Genomic DNA, 17,898 nt, shown 5'->3' on the forward strand with positions numbered 1-17,898 from the left:
TCTCCTAGGCTTTTAGTTTTATCATGGCCGAATACCCATGTGAATGAAAATTAAGTTAAATCAACATACAATTGGGAACAAATATGTTAACCACACTATTATCATAGAGCACATATTATGAGTACAAGAGATCATGCTTAATTTAGTTTTGAAGCTCTTCTAGTTCTTTTGTTCATGCTTGGCCGAAATATTAAGTTCATGAACCTATAACCCTTTTAGCGTAAAAACATAAGGATAAACTCCTACCATAATATACATGTCACAAGAAGTATATTGAGCACATCTAGTTAGGTCTTTAAACTTAGATTCTTTCTTTTGATCTTGGTTAAAAACCATGGATTTTCATGAAACAATACCTAGGTTGCTAAGCAAATCTATTTACATGAAAAATCCCTATAAGCTATTGTACCACAGGTGAGGGGAACTTACATCCTTTCGCTTGTGGTTTCTCTTAGAAAAAAAATGTTCTAGTTGCTAAAGAAAGGAAGAAGCTTCTTCTTCTTGTGCCTCCTTTGGTTTCCTTTGCTTGGAAGGGCTAGAACTTGAAGATTTCTTCTCGGAAATTAGCTTTCTTGGAGAAGAACTTAACTTAGTGTTCGGATCAAGGAGAGGGAAGACCCCTTGGTCTCGGTGGAGAAGAGAGAAGGGAGAAGGAGGAGGAAGAAGGAGAAAAAATGAGATATTTCTTTTCTCATTTTCTATTTATTCATCATGAGGGGAATTTATGCCTTCATTAATCCTTCCCTTAATTCATCCATCACTCCTCTCTTGATTCCCATGAAAATGAGGAGAGGGAAGGGTGAGGAAGGCAACTTGCCTTCTTCTTGTTCCTTCTCTTAACCAAGAGGAAGAGGAGGTAAGTCACTTGGTATTCTCTTGCTCTTTTGCTTAGTTTTCTTTTATTTTTCTTCTCACCTTTAACTAAGATTCCATTCTTTCCTATCCATATGTAAATCATTATCCTAGTGGTTGTCATGCATCAATTTATCTTCATTATTTGTGGGAGGTCCAAAGTTCAAACCTTGACCTCTTCTTCTTTTTTTTATTTCTATTATTTATTTCTTTGATTCCTCTTACTTTCATGCTCTAAAGATATTAATGCTCATATACTTATGTTAAAATTTCGTGGGTGTTACATATCATGTGTGACACGTGTTGCAGTCTCTTGTGGTACTTCATCTTGTACTGTTGGTACTGAAGTAGACGTGTCCTCTCTAAGTTCTTCTAAAACAACTTTGCTACTGGACTTGTGATCCATTATATAGTCTTCTTCTAAAAACTGGGCATTGGGGCTAACAATGACCTTCTGGTCTTTAGGACTATAAAATAAACCACCTTTCGTTCCTCTGGAATGTTAGGATCTTAGATGGCTAGAGGGGGGGTGAATAGCCTCTTTGAAAAATACTAAACACAAATTTCTTCAAGAACTTTGTTAGCACAGCGGAATTAGAAAACTAAAACAAAGAGAGAACACAGCACACTAACTCAGAGATTTACGAGGTTCGGGGATAACTTGCCCCTACTCCTCGGCGTGTCCGTAAGGTGGACGATCCCTTGATCTTCCGGTAGATCACACCCCGGAAGCTATCCGGTTAAAGGATTCTCCTTCTCGGTGGAGTAACCTCTCCACAAAGTCTTTAACAGCAGTAAGAAATTAAGCACAAGACTTACAGTAGTGGCTCAAGTGAAATGATCAAAGGAGACTCACAGCCACAATCAGCGAAGAATAAGCACAAGCAGGAACACAAGAATACAGCCTCTCTTCAAGCACAAAGCACAGCACAGCTTATTTCACACAATCAACCGAGAGCTCTATTCCTTGCTTCCTCGTCTCTCTTCTTATGCCTCTGCTCTTTTGCTGCAGAAACTCTGCGTCGAATCTCTGCTGTAAACACAAGCATCGCCAATCACTCTTCCTCCTCAACTAGTTCTCTGAACTCACACCAATACCATCCTTGGTCTTGCTGGTGTCTTCTGAGCTCCAACCAACCCACAGGAGTCAAGCTGATCGCGAACAGAGATTGCAGTCTGTTAGCATCAGTATCCGTTGATGCTCAATCTTCCCTCATCGCAGTGATACACAGAAGAAAGTAAGCTCTGTCTTATTCCTTTGATGAGGCTTAATTTGAAATTAAGCACTGGAATGGAACCTGCAACCTGCACCACATAAAGCTCACAGCAGAAGTTGATTAGTTCAAACGAATCAGAAACCAGCAGAACCTGACAGTGTGTGCAGACAGTGTGGTGGATCGGTTCGGGGACCGATCCACACCTTTGAATTGATGTTTGATCGGTCGTGAAGACCGATCAGGGTATGGCCTGATCGGTCTGCAGACCGATCAGGGCTTAATGAGTGCGGTTCCTTGCACTCCTAAGATCGTCACCTGATCGGTCCCAAGACCGATCAGGATATGGCCTGATCGGTCCTACAGACCGATCAGAGTGCATATGGATCGGTCCACAGACCGATCCCCTGCCTTTTTCCTTCTCGCGACATCATCTCCTGATCGGTCTACAGACCGATCAGATTACACTCAGTGTGCTACTGAGTGTTTCCTGATCGGTCACCAGACCGATCAGCAAACCTAGTTTCATCAGACCGGTTTGTGCACCGATCAGGCAATCAAAATCTCACTGGATCGGTCTGTTGACCGATCAAACGCCTATGTGATACTAGGATTGGTCCTGAGAATGAGCTACCGAGCCCTCTCTGACTTCGTCCGGTCCAGAGAACGAGCTACCGAGCCCTCTCTGACCTAGTCCGGAGAACGAGCTACCGAGCCCTCTCTGACCTAGTCCAGAGAACGAGCTACCGAGCCCTCTCCGACCTAATCCGGAGAACGAGCTACCGAGCCCTCTCCGACTTCGTCCGGTCCAGAGAACGAGCTACCGAGCCCTCTCTGACCATTCCGTGCCATGTCACCATACTTGGACTTTTCCCGTGCCAAGCTCCCTGCTTGGACTTTCCACTAGATGTCTGGTCAAGCTTGACCCATCTGGATTTCCCTTGCCTGGCTTCACTCACCAGGACTTTCCCTCCCAACTGATCAACCTCGATCAGTAGTCATTCTGAGTTTAATTAATATCTGATACAAACTTAAATCAGTGTCAACATCAAAACAACAGCCAGGTCAGACTGTATCAACAATCTCTCCCTTTTTGTTGTTTGACAACACGATTTAAGTTTAGATCAGAATTGTTCAAATTTTCATAATTTTAGGGGAATCAAGATCCTCCCCCTAAGACGGATACAACACTATGTGAGGGTCTTCTAAAATCAAATTCGCATTCATCTAAACTTAGTTATCTTCTCCCCCTTTGTCAAACACCGAAAAGGTGCGAATAAGGTAAGATAACTTAAAGAACTCCCCCTTAACCCTTACTGTCTGTTTCTTAAAACACTTAGAATTCCCTCTAAGTGTATTATAAGACAGTAATAAAGAAATAAAGGACAAACAAGACATGCAAGTGAACAGCATATTAATAGCCGATAGAAAATGAAGCATAATAAAGAACAAGCAAATATAAAAACTGAGTAGCATAAATACATGAGTAGCATCAGAAGTGCAAACATCCAGGTCAGACATAAAAACTAACAAATAGCAACCAAAATACAGACAGTCAACAAACAAACTGTATCAATCAATATCCTCACACTGAGGAACATCACCATCATCGGCAGGAGGGGTGAAATCCTGAGGCGGCACGCTAGAGGATGGATAGCCTGGGTAAGACTGCGGAGGCGGGTAGCGCGCCATCCATCCGAGTAGCAACTGCTGTGTCACCACCTGATGACTGCGCAGATCATCGAAGCGCTGGTCAATCTGCCCGCGCAGGTCATCGTAGCGCTGGTCTATCCGAATACGCAGGCCATCCAGGCCAGCAGATATCATCTCATCGTGCTGATCAAAGCGGCTCTCCAGCTCTGCAATCTGCCAGCGCAGATCCGGATCCGCCTCTCCGTACTCAGCAACAGCAGCCTGTCGTGGAAGCGCCCGTGGTAGCTCACCAAGTGCTCTCCCATCCTTCCACCGTACTGCCCCATTCTGGCCTATGATTCCAGACTTGGAAAATGCCCGTTTCCCAAGTCGACAATCCTGTCTTACCATCTTCACTATCCTACCCTTGGACACATCTACCTGAAGGGACGCGAGCCAATCTGTAATTATATGCCCATAAGGCATATAAACAGTGAAGCTGCTAGGCTGACTATATGAGATGATCGAAGTGTAAATGCTCGACATGATATCAAAATAGAGACGCCGACGCAATCCATAGAGCATCAGACAATGAAATGATCGGATCTCAGCCAGGGGTTTGGATGTGATTGGTAGGAGACAGTTCGTGACAATCTTAAAAAGAATATAATCGGAGGCAGAAAGTTTCAAAGCTGTAAAAGTAGGGAACTCAGAATCTAACTCATCTAGCCCATCCGGTCTAGGATGTCCAAAGAAATACTCATGGATGGTGTCAGATGATACATCAAGTGGGGGAAGTAATGGGACTGGTAAATCAGGATAAATAGAAAAAGGATTTCCTGAACTTCTTCGGCAATCTAGATACTCAAAGAATTCTGCAATGGAGAAATCGATAGATCTCTTAGCGACTCTAGTTCTATAGATACCATCACCGGGCTGATGAAGATTGTTGTAGAATTCAGATACTAGGTCAAAGTTGATGTCCCTTTCTAGAAAAACCAAAGAATCGAGCTTGTAATAGGCAATGGTTTCTAGAATAGAGGGACAAAATTCCTCCATGAACTTCTTATCAACAGATCGACAAGGGAGTAGCTTGAATGTCCTCTGTTTAAACGCTTGTTCAAACTGTTGGTTAGAAAATCTACTGGAACTAGCTGGTTGGGGTCGAGAGGGAACAGGAGCTTTGGATTTGGATTTCTTGGTCGGTTCCTTAGAGGTTCCCTCACCACCAGTGGGTTTCTTTCTAACAATTAGGACAATGGGAAACAAGGAAAGAGCACCAGCCATGGGCAAACCACCGAGCACAAACCACAGTGACAGTAAGAACATGATAACATGACCTGCCAAAGACAATAAACAGTAGAGATCGAGAGATTACCTCGGTGCCATTTTGACCTTCGGCTTTTAGAAGACGATGGGTCGAGAAGACGGGAGGAAGAGAGGGGCGTCGGCTAGGTTATGAGTCGGTCGGCTAGGGTTTTGAGAAGGAAGAAGATCGGGAAGAGAGGAGGTCGGGAGGATTTAATGAGGGGATAGTGCACAGTGTGATCTGATCGGACGGCTGTCCGATCAGGATCGATTTTAATGCACAAAGGGGTCTGATCGGTCCCCCGGACCGATCAGGAAACCCTCTGATCGGTGCTTGGACCGATCAGGGGGCCTTCCTGCGAACCATAGAGAGCTGATCGGTCCTTGGACTGATCAGTTAGTGAACAGAGAGTTATGGATTCGTTCTGGATTTGTCGACAGACCGATCCAGTATCGCCTGATCGGTCCCCGGACCGATCAGAGGTCGAACAGAGAGGTTGAAACGTGCCAGAACCTCTGATCCGTCTGCAGACCGATCAGATGTCGAATGGAGAGGTTGAAACTCTCCTGATCGGTCGTAGAGACCGATAAGAGAACATCCTGATCGGTCCCTGGACCGATCAGTTACTGAGATCCAGTGATTTCAATCTCTGTAATTCGTATCAAAGACTCTGAAACTTTGTTCAACAACTTCTAAGGTCAGAACCTAGGATTTGGAGAGCCCACAGACTATATTCAGTGATACCAATGAATATTTTCTAAGGATTTGTTCTCCTGGTTTGGAATCATCCAGGGCTCGAAAATTTCAGATACTTAAACTTCTTCTTGAATCTGAAAGTCTCAAAACCAGAGAACTTTCAAGACCTGAGAAGTTTGTGTTATTTATTTGCTGAAACTATAATCTATAGTGAACCAAGGTACCAAAACTAACTTAGGCTATCTATAACCTGGTTCAAAATTTGTCCTTTCTATGAATAGTTTCAAGTTTATCAAAATATGTCTAAATTGCTGATATTTCTTCACCAACTTGTCCTATTTTCAATTAAGGTCACGAAATGTATCAAGCAAAGGTATCAATCAACCACATCAACCATGTTAGATGTTTTTTTTTTATTAGGCAAATGTCCAACCAAGATTCCTTGGTTGGAATATATGAGTAAGATCTAGGAACCAAATACACATAAATTATGTAATGGTCTTCCCCATACTCAATTTATATCTCGTCAACCTCATTATTCAAGGGATGCATGATACATTTTGAACAATTTGGTTGATCCTAGCATCTCACCCCATTTCTAGCAAGCAAAAACATTTTGTTCAACCTTATAGTTTGTGTGAGATGTTCCCAAGTTGCCCAAAATCATTCCCAATTTCTCTTGTCATTTTAATTGTCCTTATTGATCATGATGAGGTCCTAAGGACCTAAGGAGCCAAACACATTCCCAACTCCCTCCTTAAATGACTAAATTCATTCTCCGGAAGGGGTTTGGTGAAAATATCAGCTAGGTTTGACTTTGACTCAACATATGTGAGTGCAATGTCTCCCCTAGCTACGTGATCTCTTATGAAGTGATGACGCACTTCAATGTGTTTGGTCCTCGAATGATGGACTGGATTTTTAGTTAGGTTGATCGTGCTAATGTTGTCACATAGCACTTGTACACCCTTATAAGAAAGTCCATAATCCTCTAGGGTGTGTATCATCCACAAGAATTGTGATACACTCTCTCCCATGGCAATGGCCTCGGTCGTAGAGAGAGCAACACAATGTTGCTTCCGACTTGACCAACTAACTAAAGATGAACCTAAAAATTGGCAGCCCCCACTAGTACTTTTCCGATCCAATTTGCACCCAGCATAATCGGAGTCGGTATAACCTATCAAGTCAAAAGACTCAGTACGTGGGTACCAAAGACCTACTCTAATTGTGCCTTTAAGGTATCTCAGAATTCTCTTAACTGCAATTAAGTGAGATTCCTTGGCACAGACTTGATACCTAGCGCACATGCCCACAGCAAAGAGTATGTCCGGTCGACTAGCTGTGAGATATAGAAGACTACCGATCATGCTTCTATATTGCATTAGATCAATTGGTTTTCCACTCTCATCATTGTCAAGGCGAGTGTTTGTTGCCATTGGAGTGGACACTTCCTTAGAGTCACTCATATTGAATTTTCTAAGCATCTCTTGAGTGTATTTTGTCTGATGAACATAAATTCCATCTCGAGTTTGTTTGATTTCAAGTCCGAGGAAGAATGTCAACTCTCCTACTAGACTCATCTCAAACTCACTTTCCATGTGAGAAATGAATTCATTCAAATAGCCCTTGTTATTTGAGCCACAAATTATGTCATCGACATATACTTGGGCTACAAAAAATGTTTTCACCATCTCTTCGTAGAAATAGTGTTGGGTCTATTTGACCTCTTACAAATCCCTTCTCTAGTAAATAAGTTGACAGCCTTTCGTACCAAGCTCGAGGTGCTTGTTTAAGCCCATAAAGAGCTTTCTTGAGCTTGTATACGTGGTTTGGAGCTTCGGTACTCATAAACCCCGGTGGTTTCTCAACATAGACCTCTTCTTTGATGAGACCGTTCAAGAAAGCCGATTTAACGTCCATTTGATAGAGCTTGAAACCTCTATGTGCAGCAAAAGCTAGCATCAGGCGAATGGACTCTAATCGGGCCACGGGAGCATATGTCTCATCATAATCAAGACCTTCGACTTGGCTATAGCCTTTGGTTACAAGTCTTGCCTTGTTTCTTACAACTTCACCCTTTTGATTTAATTTATTTTTGAAGACCCATTTGGATCCAATAATGGTGGTCTTCCTAGGTCTAGGAACTAAATCTCATACTTGGCTCCTTTCAAATTGACCTAATTCGTCTTGCATAGCTATGGTCCAATCAGGATCGTGCAATGCTTCATCAACTAGTCTTGGTTCAATTTCTGAGATTAAAGCAACCTCATTGGACTCATTTCTAAAGAATGATCTAGTCATAACCCCTTGTTGGATGTCTCCCACAATCTGGTCTTGGGGATGACTAGAGGCTAACCTAGACTGCCTTGGTGTTGGCGGTGCCTCATGAATGGTCTCACTATGCACAGGCAGAGACTCAGTATCAGGCAAAGGATCAGATTGAGTTCTTTGTTGCCTTTGCTCATCAATATCAGAGTCAACTTCGACTCGTTCTTCATTTTGATCATTCAAACTTAGATTTCTAAGTTCAAATTGAATTTCTCCTATAGCCCTTGATTGATCATTTAAGTTAGGGATTTCTTCAAAAGCTACATCAGAGGACTCTTCAATCAATTTAGTCCTATTGTTATAGACTCGATAGGCTTTGCTGGTGAGCGAGTACCCGACCAGTATCCCTTCATCAGCCTTGGCCGAAAATTTTCCAAGATGGTCCTTGGTGTTCAAAATAAACACCTTACAACCAAACACCCTAAGATGTTTAATTGTAGGTGGTTTCCCAAACCAAAGTTCATGAGGAGTTTTTCCTAAAAACCTATATATCAGGACTGCAAGCTGTATTTACAGCTTCAGCCCACAAGTAACTCGGTAGTGAGTACTCATTGAGCATGCTTCGTGCAGCCTCTTGTAAGACTCGATTTTTTCTCTCCATAACCCCATTTTGCTGTGGGGTCCTTGGAGTAGAGAACTCATGCCTATATCCCTTTTCTTGACAGAATTCTAGAAACCTATGATTTTGAAATTCCCCACCATGATCACTTCTAATGGTTTTAATCGTTGTTGATTTTTCATTTTCAGTTCTTCTAAAAAAAGAAATAAAAATATCTATGGTTTGGTCCTTATGTTTCAAGAAGAAAGTCCATGTGAATCTAGTAAAATCATCAACGATTACCAAGTAATATCTACTTCCATTCAATGATATTACACTACTGCAATCAAATAGGTCCATGTGCAATAAATCTAAAGCAGTAGATGTACTTACAGTGCTTTTACCTTTATGAACACCTTTTGTTTGCTTACCCTTTTGACATGCATCACATAGTTTGGTCTTGTGGTACTTGATGCTGGGTAAGTCTCGCACTAATCCTTGGTTGGCCAACTTCCGGATGTTCTTCATGTTTACATGTGCCAACCTTCTATGCCATAGCCAAGACTCTTCTTCTTTCGACATGAAACACTTAATCAAAGCATTAGTAGCACTTTTAAACGATACTTGATAAATATTATCAACCCTTGTGCCTACTAGTACCGTGTCAAGTGTGTCAATGTGTTTAACCAAACATTGACTTGAATGAAATTCAATTGTGTAACCCGTATCATACAATTGACTGACACTTAGGAGATTAAAAGTCATCCCCTTGACTAGAAGGACATTCTTGATATGGAGACATTCGGATATATGAATGTCTCCAACTCCTACAACCTTAAGGCTACCATTATTACCAAAAGACACATTACCTCTACTTTTGTTTTGAATGGTTGTAAACAATGATTTGTCCCCGGTCATGTGCTTGGAGCATCCACTATCAACAAACCAAGTTGATAGATGCTCCCCCTCGACCAATGCCTACAAGACACGGAAGATAGAGGTTTTAGGTACCCAAATCTTGGGACCTAATGCTTCTACAACGAAAGACCTAGGAATCCATGCCTTGGTCATACCTTTCCTAGTTCCATGAGCCCTAGAAACATGTGATCTACTATTTTGAGTTCTAGACATTAGAGAAATGAAACTCGACTCCTTGGATTGATACCCTAGCCCGGCCTTGTTGTAGACTGCCCTTTGGGCATTTAGAATCATGTCTAGAGTCTTAGATCTAGTTGAGAACTTCTCAAGCATTTTCTTGAGTTTCTCAACCTCACCCTTTAAAGCCTTGTTCTCATCCTCAAGGACTTCTAGATGTAGGTCATCGACCTCATCTTCCCTAAGGGTCCTTAAGGTTTTTACTTCTTCTTTTAACAATTTATTTTCTGTTTTTGACCTTTTAAGCAATGTAGATAAGTGAGTGATAGTCTTATAACACTTTTCTATATGAGAAGAGGTTACCTCTTCATCATCCGACGATGATGAAGCCGCGATTGAAGCGTCGCTCGAATCTCCCTCACTTCCGGAGTCCGAAACCTCCCTTGCCATGAGTGCTAACTGTCATGTGCTCTTTTCAATCTTCTCTTCTTCCTCCGATGAGCTTGATGAGGACTCATCCCAAGTGGCCTTGAGAGCCTTCTTCTTCTTGACTCTTTCCTCCTTCTTTTTGGCTCGTTCCTCCTTCCTCTTTAATTTCGGACACTCGCTCCGAATGTGTCCTTTCTTGCTACACTCATAACATATAACATTAGATTTATCAAAATTTTGATCATTAGTTTTACCTTTTCCTTTGTATCTTCGGCTTCTTCTCATAATCCTTCTTACGAAGTTCGCCATCTCACTTGATGATGATCCACTTTCATCATCGGATTCGGAGGAAGAGGTGGATGAGGAAATCTCCCTTTCCTTCTTCTTTTCCTTCTTCCTTCTTCCATCCTTGCTCTTTGGTCCTGCAAATAAAGCAATACCCTTCTCTTTTTGACCTTTGTTAGCAAGCTCATGAAGTTCCATCTCACAGAAAAATTCATCTAGTTTAACAATGGAAAGATCCTTGGATACCTTGTAGGCATCTACCATAGATGACCACAAAGCATTCCTAGGAAAAGATTTAAGAGCGTACCTTACTAGATCGCGATTCTCCACTCGTTCGTCCACAGAGTGTAGACCGTTGATGATCTCCTTGAATCTCCCATGAAGTTCACTTACCGTTTCATTGTCCTTCATGGTTAGATTTTGGAGCTGATTCAAGAATAGGTCCCTCTTGGCAATCCGAGAATCTCGAGTTCCCTCTTAGAGCTCGATGAGTTTGTTCCATAGGTCTCTTGCACTCGAGAACGGACCTACCTTGACGAGTTGGTCCTTGGCGATTCCACATTGCAAGGTGACCATAGCCTTGGCATCGGCTTGTGCTTTGCGGAGTTGTTCAGTAGACCACCTTGACGAATCGAGTTCCTTACCTTCTTCATCCTTTGGTGGTGTGAAACCTTCCTTGACTGAGAACCACATGGCAATGTCGGTCTTGAGGTAATACTCCATGCGGCCCTTCCAATATTGAAAATCTGCTCCTTCGAAGTAGGGTGGTCGATTTGTGCTAAAGCCTTCCTTCATAGCCATCCTTGTTTGCTCTTTTGGGTGTTAATCCGAATCAAAGAGCCCCTTGCTCTGATACCACTTGTTAGGATCTTAGATGGCTAGAGGGGGGGGGTGAATAGCCTCTTTGAAAAATACTAAACACAAATTTCTTCAAGAACTTTGTTAGCACAGCGGAATTAGAAAACTAAAACAAAGAGAGAACACAGCACACTAACTCAGAGATTTACGAGGTTCGGCGATAACTTGCCCCTACTCCTCGGCGTGTCCGTAAGGTGGACGATCCCTTGATCTTCCGGTAGATCACACCCCGGAAGCTATCCGGTTAAAGGATTCTCCTTCTCGGTGGAGTAACCTCTCCACAAAGTCTTTAACAGCAGTAAGAAATTAAGCACAAGACTTACAGTAGTGGCTCAAGTGAAATGATCAAAGGAGACTCACAGCCACAATCAGCGAAGAATAAGCACAAGCAGGAACACAAGAATACAGCCTCTCTTCAAGCACAAAGCACAGCACAGCTTATTTCACACAATCAACCGAGAGCTCTATTCCTTGCTTCCTCGTCTCTCTTCTTATGCCTCTGCTCTTTTGCTGCAGAAACTCTGCGTCGAATCTCTGCTGTAAACACAAGCATCGCCAATCACTCTTCCTCCTCAGCTAGTTCTCTGAACTCACACCAATACCATCCTTGGTCTTGCTGGTGTCTTCTGAGCTCCAACCAACCCACAGGAGTCAAGCTGATCGCGAACAGAGATTGCAGTCTGTTAGCATCAGTATCCGTTGATGCTCAATCTTCCCTCATCGCAGTGATACACAGAAGAAAGTAAGCTCTGTCTTATTCCTTTGATGAGGCTTAATTTGAAATTAAGCACTGGAATGGAACCTGCAACCTGCACCACATAAAGCTCACAGCAGAAGTTGATTAGTTCAAACGAATCAGAAACCAGCAGAACCTGACAGTGTGTGCAGACAGTGTGGTGGATCGGTCAGCGGACCGATCAATCGGTCGTGAAGACCGATCAGGGTATGGCCTGATCGGTCTGTAGACCGATCAAGGATTAATGAGTGCAGTTCCTCGCACTCCTAAGATCGTCACCTGATCGGTCCCAAGACCGATCAGGATATGGCCTGATCGGTCCTACAGACCGATCAGAGTGCATATGGATCGGTCCACATCATCTCCTGATCGGTCTACAGACCGATCAGATTACACTCAGTGTGCTACTGAGTGTTTCCTGATCGGTCACCAGACCGATCAGCAAACCTAGTTTCATCAGACCGGTCTGTGCACCGATCAGGCAATCAAAATCTCACTGGATCGGTCTGTTGACCGATCCAATGCCTATGTGATACTAGGATTGGTCCTGAGAATGAGCTACCGAGCCCTCTCTGATTTCGTCCGGTCCAGAGAACGAGCTACCGAGCCCTCTCTGACCTAGTCCGTAGAACGAGCTACCGAGCCCTCTCCGACTTCGTCCGGTCCAGAGAACGAGCTACCGAGCCCTCTCCGACTTCGTCCGGTCCAGAGAACGAGCTACCGAGCCCTCTCTGACCATTCCGTGCCAAGTCACCATACTTGGACTTTTCCCGTGCCAAGCTCCCTGCTTGGACTTTCCACCAGATGTCTGGTCAAGCTTGACCCATCTGGATTTCCCTTGCCTGGCTTCACTCACCAGGACTTTCCCTCCCAACTGATCAACCTCGATCAGTAGTCATTCTGAGTTTAATTAATATCTGATACAAACTTAAATCAGTGTCAACATCAAAACAACAGCCAGGTCAGACTATATCAACATGGAATACCCCACAAACACACGAACTTCTGTACGAGATTCTAACTTATCAGCATCTGGTTTCAGCACATGTGCTGGACTACCCTAAATCCGAATATGTCTTACACTGGGCTTTCGCCCATTCCACAATTCTGTGGGAGTAGAAGAAACTGATTTAGAAGGTACTAAGTTCAGAATGTATACTGTTGTTTCTAGAGCGTATTCCCAAAACGAATTTGGTAATTCTGAATAACTCATCATCGATCTAACCATTTCCATAAGAGTCCTATTCCTTCGTTCTGCCACACCATTCTGTTAGGGTGTACCAGGTGCAGACAGTTGGGATTGAATCCCGGCCTCTGACAAGTAATTCCTAAACTCTCCTAAGAGGTATTCGCCACCACGATCAGACCGTAGTGTCTTGATACTTTTACCTAGTCGTCTCTCCACATCAGCCTTGTACTCTTTGAACTTATCAAAGCACTCGGACTTGCGGCGCATTAGGTAAATGTATCCGTATCTTGAATAATCATCTATAAAAGAGACAAAATATTCAAAACCTCCTCTTGCCTGGACAGACATAGGACCACACAAATCAGAATGAACCAATTCTAACACTTCTTTGGCTCTATACCCCTTGGCCTTAAAAGGCCTCTTGGTCATTTTACCTTCTAAGCAAGATTCACAAGTCGGAAAATTTTTCAACTCTAATGAACCCAGAAGTCCATCGGCTATAAGCCTCTGAATCCTACTTAAGTTAATATGACCAAGCCTTAGATGCCAAAGATATGCTTGGTTCATTTCTGAAGGTTCTTTTCTCTTATTTGAGTTAGAAGATGAGTTATAAATTTTCATATTTTGCTTTGTGGGAGAAATTGGATTTAAAGTATACAAATTGCCAACTAATGCACCAGAACAGATAATCACTTTATTTCTCTTAATAACTACATCATTACTAAAAGAAACTGAATATCCATCCAAAAACAGTTTAGAAACTGAAATTAAATTCTTTCTAAAACTAGGTACACAAAGACAATTCTTTAAAACCAAATTTCTATTCCTATTAAAAGATAAGTAGACATCTCCCACTACAACAGCCGCCACCTTAGTAGCATTGCCCATGTAGACGGTAATCTCTCCTGGAACCCCTGCAAGGAATTGCAGACATGATCAGTGGCTCCTGTATCTACACACCAGGTGCTGGTAGATAACACCGCTAAACATGTTTCAACAACTAGAGCATAAGATATACCTATGTTGTTCTGATTCCTACGAGGACAGTCCGCCTTCCAATGCCCTGATTGCTTGTAGATGAAGCACTTGCCCTTCGGCTTCTTCATTCCAGCTTTAGGTCCTGTACTCTGAGATTTATTCACTTTCTTTGCTGAACCAACTTGTTTCTTCTTCGGTTTGCAAGGTTTCAAACATAGTGAATATGTGACGAAACAAACCTTCTGCTGCCTGAAGTTCTGTCAGTAGTTCCGCCAATGAATATACCCTTTTGTTCATATTGTAATTCAGGCGAAATTGCTCAAAACTTCTAGGTAGTGTTTGGAGGATCATATCGATCTGGGTTTCCCCATCAATTTCTCCTCTAAGGATCTGTATTTCGTTCAGATAAGCCATCATCTTTAGGATATGATCCCTCACAGGAGTACCCACTTGCATGGTGGCTGTCATTATCTTTCTCATGGCTTCTTGTCTAGAAGCCCGATCCTGATGACCAAAGAGTTCCTTGAGATTGTTCATAATATCATAAGCTGTTGGTAAATCTTGATGCTGATGTTGCAATACATTTGACATTGAAGCCAAAATGTAACACCGCGCCATCTCATCTGCCTTTACCCATTTCTTATGATATTCAATTTCCTCTTGGGTAGATTCACCAGTGGGTGCATCAGGACAAGGCTCAGTCAGTACAAACTTATAGCTTTCAGCAGTAAGAATAATGTCCAGGTCCCTTTTCCAATCTATGTAGTTAGGACCAGTAAGTCTATTCTGTTATAGTATGATGGACAGTGGGTTGAAAGTCATCCTAAGAATCACAAATAACTTTTGGTCAGAACTCTAAATTTAGAATAATATTGATTCCTCAAATAATACTATTTTAAATTAACCAACACCTCAAAACACCGCGAATATTGTATGCCACGATAGTGTGGACGTATACAAATTCAACATTTGTAGAAGGAGGGTTTTAACCCATTAATTTTATTATTTTGTCAACCTAACTTTTTGACAAATAAAATTAATAGTTGGTATCCTTTGGTCACACAAATAATAGCAGTGACTCCGATGGGGAGGATACTATTAGTTGTGCCTAAGTGTATACCATTACTTGACACTAAATCCATTAATAAGATTGTGCCCCTTCCGATGGGGAAGATCACACGCTCTTAATTAACTTCCTATAGTCATCCCAAATGGAAGTTTGTTCTAGTGATCCACAAACAAGCTCATCCGATATGGAGGAAGGCACTCAGAGCCAACGTGCAAGCTTGTTTGCATCACTTACAAACCAGTAATGGAGACCGTGAAATTTATTTAAAATCCCTCTCCCACTTAGTTATTTATAAATGAGGAATTTTAATTATGCTAGCCTACTAAACATGTATACTAACATACACACACAGCACAATATAAAAGCAATAAATAGAAAATCTAATTTTCAACTATTATGGCTTTTATCTATGGTTGTCCTCCGTGTGGTGTCATCCCAAGCTGCTGCCATATTTGGCCACCGCCACCGGGTCTTGCTGTCACATCCATCTTGCTCCTTGTTCTGCTACGCCTCTGGTCCTCAAAAGGTTCCACGCCTTGCAAGATTCGATCCGTGACACAAATAGAATTTTACATTTTTCGATCCTATATTCCTCGAAGGAATGTACATGTAAACTAGATCGAACATAAAATAAAAATTTACATCCAACGATCCTATATTCCATAAAAGGAATGTACATGTAACTAGATCAAAAATAAAATCCTAATAAAACTAAATACAGCTCCTGCTGTATTTTATAATACAATCATGCACACATATATAAATGCCCTTGACATGTCCAAGGGTCCAATCACACACATAATAACTAAAAGCCATAATAGTTGGATCCTGCATCCACAAAGTTAGCACATCCTACTATTAACCTGCTTAAATTATGTATGACATGTGCATAATTAAACTAATACCAAATACACAGAGGCAAAACCCTAGCTCTGATACCAATTGTTGGTTGCTACTCGGAAAACCTAATGGTTCCACTGTACAAAAATTTTGTACAAAGGTCTGAACCTTTTCCTAGCTACCATGTGTTCTTTTAAATTAAACTTGGATCGCCTGCGGAACTTAACACGTTTAATCCAAAGTTTAATCTATTTGTTCTTTTAGGTTTAGACTTGGATCTCCTGCGGAACTTAACATGTTCGATACAAATTACCTAGGTTATTAATTTCATTAAATATTAGTTTCCAAAATTGGCTCCCAGTATTGACGTGGCGAGGCACATGGCCTTCTTGGATATGTGAACAACCACCACCGACTAGACAAAGCCTTTTTTAAGGAAAGTTAATATTTAATTTCCTTAAATAACTTTAGGTCAACCGAAAAGAACAATCAAATCACAAGGAAAAGAAAAAATAAAAGAACACAACATCGAAAACAAATTCGAAATACTAGAATCGTATGCCTCTTGTATTTGGTATTATTTCAAAAAATAACTAGTATGATGCGGAAAGGAAAAATACTAGTTATACATTTTAGAAAGACCTCTTGATCTTCTACCGTATTCCTCTTCTAACCTCGGATGTTGTGTGGGCAACGATCTTCCAAGATGAGGACCACCTAGCACCTTCTTCTTCTTCCTTCAAGTTTCGGCCAAGCACCAAAATCCAAGGATGAAGAACTTTTTCCACCAACTAAGCTCCAAGGGATGCAAGCTTTCTCTCCTTCTTCTTCTTCTTCTCCAAGTAGTATCCGGCCACCACAAAAGCTCCAAGCAAGGTAGAGTTTCGGCCACCACAACGAGGAAGAGAGGGAGAGAGGATGGCCGGCCACAACACCAAGGAAAAGAGGGAGAGAATAATAGAGGTTGTATCTCATGAAGGCACCCCAACCCTCTCTTTTATATTCCTTAGCTTTGGTAAATAAGGAAATTTAATTACAATAAAATTTTCTTAACTTTCTTTGACATGAATTAATTAATAAAAATTAAACAAAATTTCTTAAAACTCCATGTCTTGGCCGGCCACATCAACAAGGGCAAACAAAGCAATTTCAATCAACAATTAAAATTCCTTATTTGTCTTCGGAAATTTTAAAAAATAAAATTTCCCTTTAAAATCCCTTCATGGTTGATAAAAAGAAATTTCTATAATTTTAATTTTTCAACATGTGAATAATTTACAAAGAGAAAAAATAAAATATCTTTCCTATCTACAAATAAGGAAAGAGATCTAATCTCTTTTCTTAATCTTTTGTAGAAGAGATATTTTAATTTTAATTCTCTCCAATAAATTATATCTTCCACATAAGAAAAATTTAAATTTAAAATTCTTTTAAATTTAATGGGGGTCGGCCACCTAAGCTTGGGTTCAAGCTAGGGCCAGCCACCCATGAATCAAGGCTTGGCCGACCCTAGCTTGAACCACAAGCTAGCTTGGCCTGCCCCTACATCATGGGTATGAAGGTGGATATAGGTGGGTATAGTACTCTATAAATAAGAGGCTACGATAGGGACCGAGAGGAGGAATTGGTTTTGGTCTCCCGATAAAATTAAGCATCCCGTGTTCGCCCCAAATACACAACTTAATTTTATCAATAATAATTCATTCTACTAGAGAACTATTATTGAACTACCGCACCAATCCCAAATTATATTTTTGGGCTCCCTCTTATTATGAGTGTGTTAGTCTCCCTGTGTTTAAGATGTCGAATGTCCACTAATTAAGTGAGTTACTGACAACTCATTTAAT

Source organism: Zingiber officinale, chromosome 10B (assembly GCF_018446385.1).
Source record: "Zingiber officinale cultivar Zhangliang chromosome 10B, Zo_v1.1, whole genome shotgun sequence".
Taxonomy (NCBI): domain Eukaryota; kingdom Viridiplantae; phylum Streptophyta; class Magnoliopsida; order Zingiberales; family Zingiberaceae; genus Zingiber; species Zingiber officinale.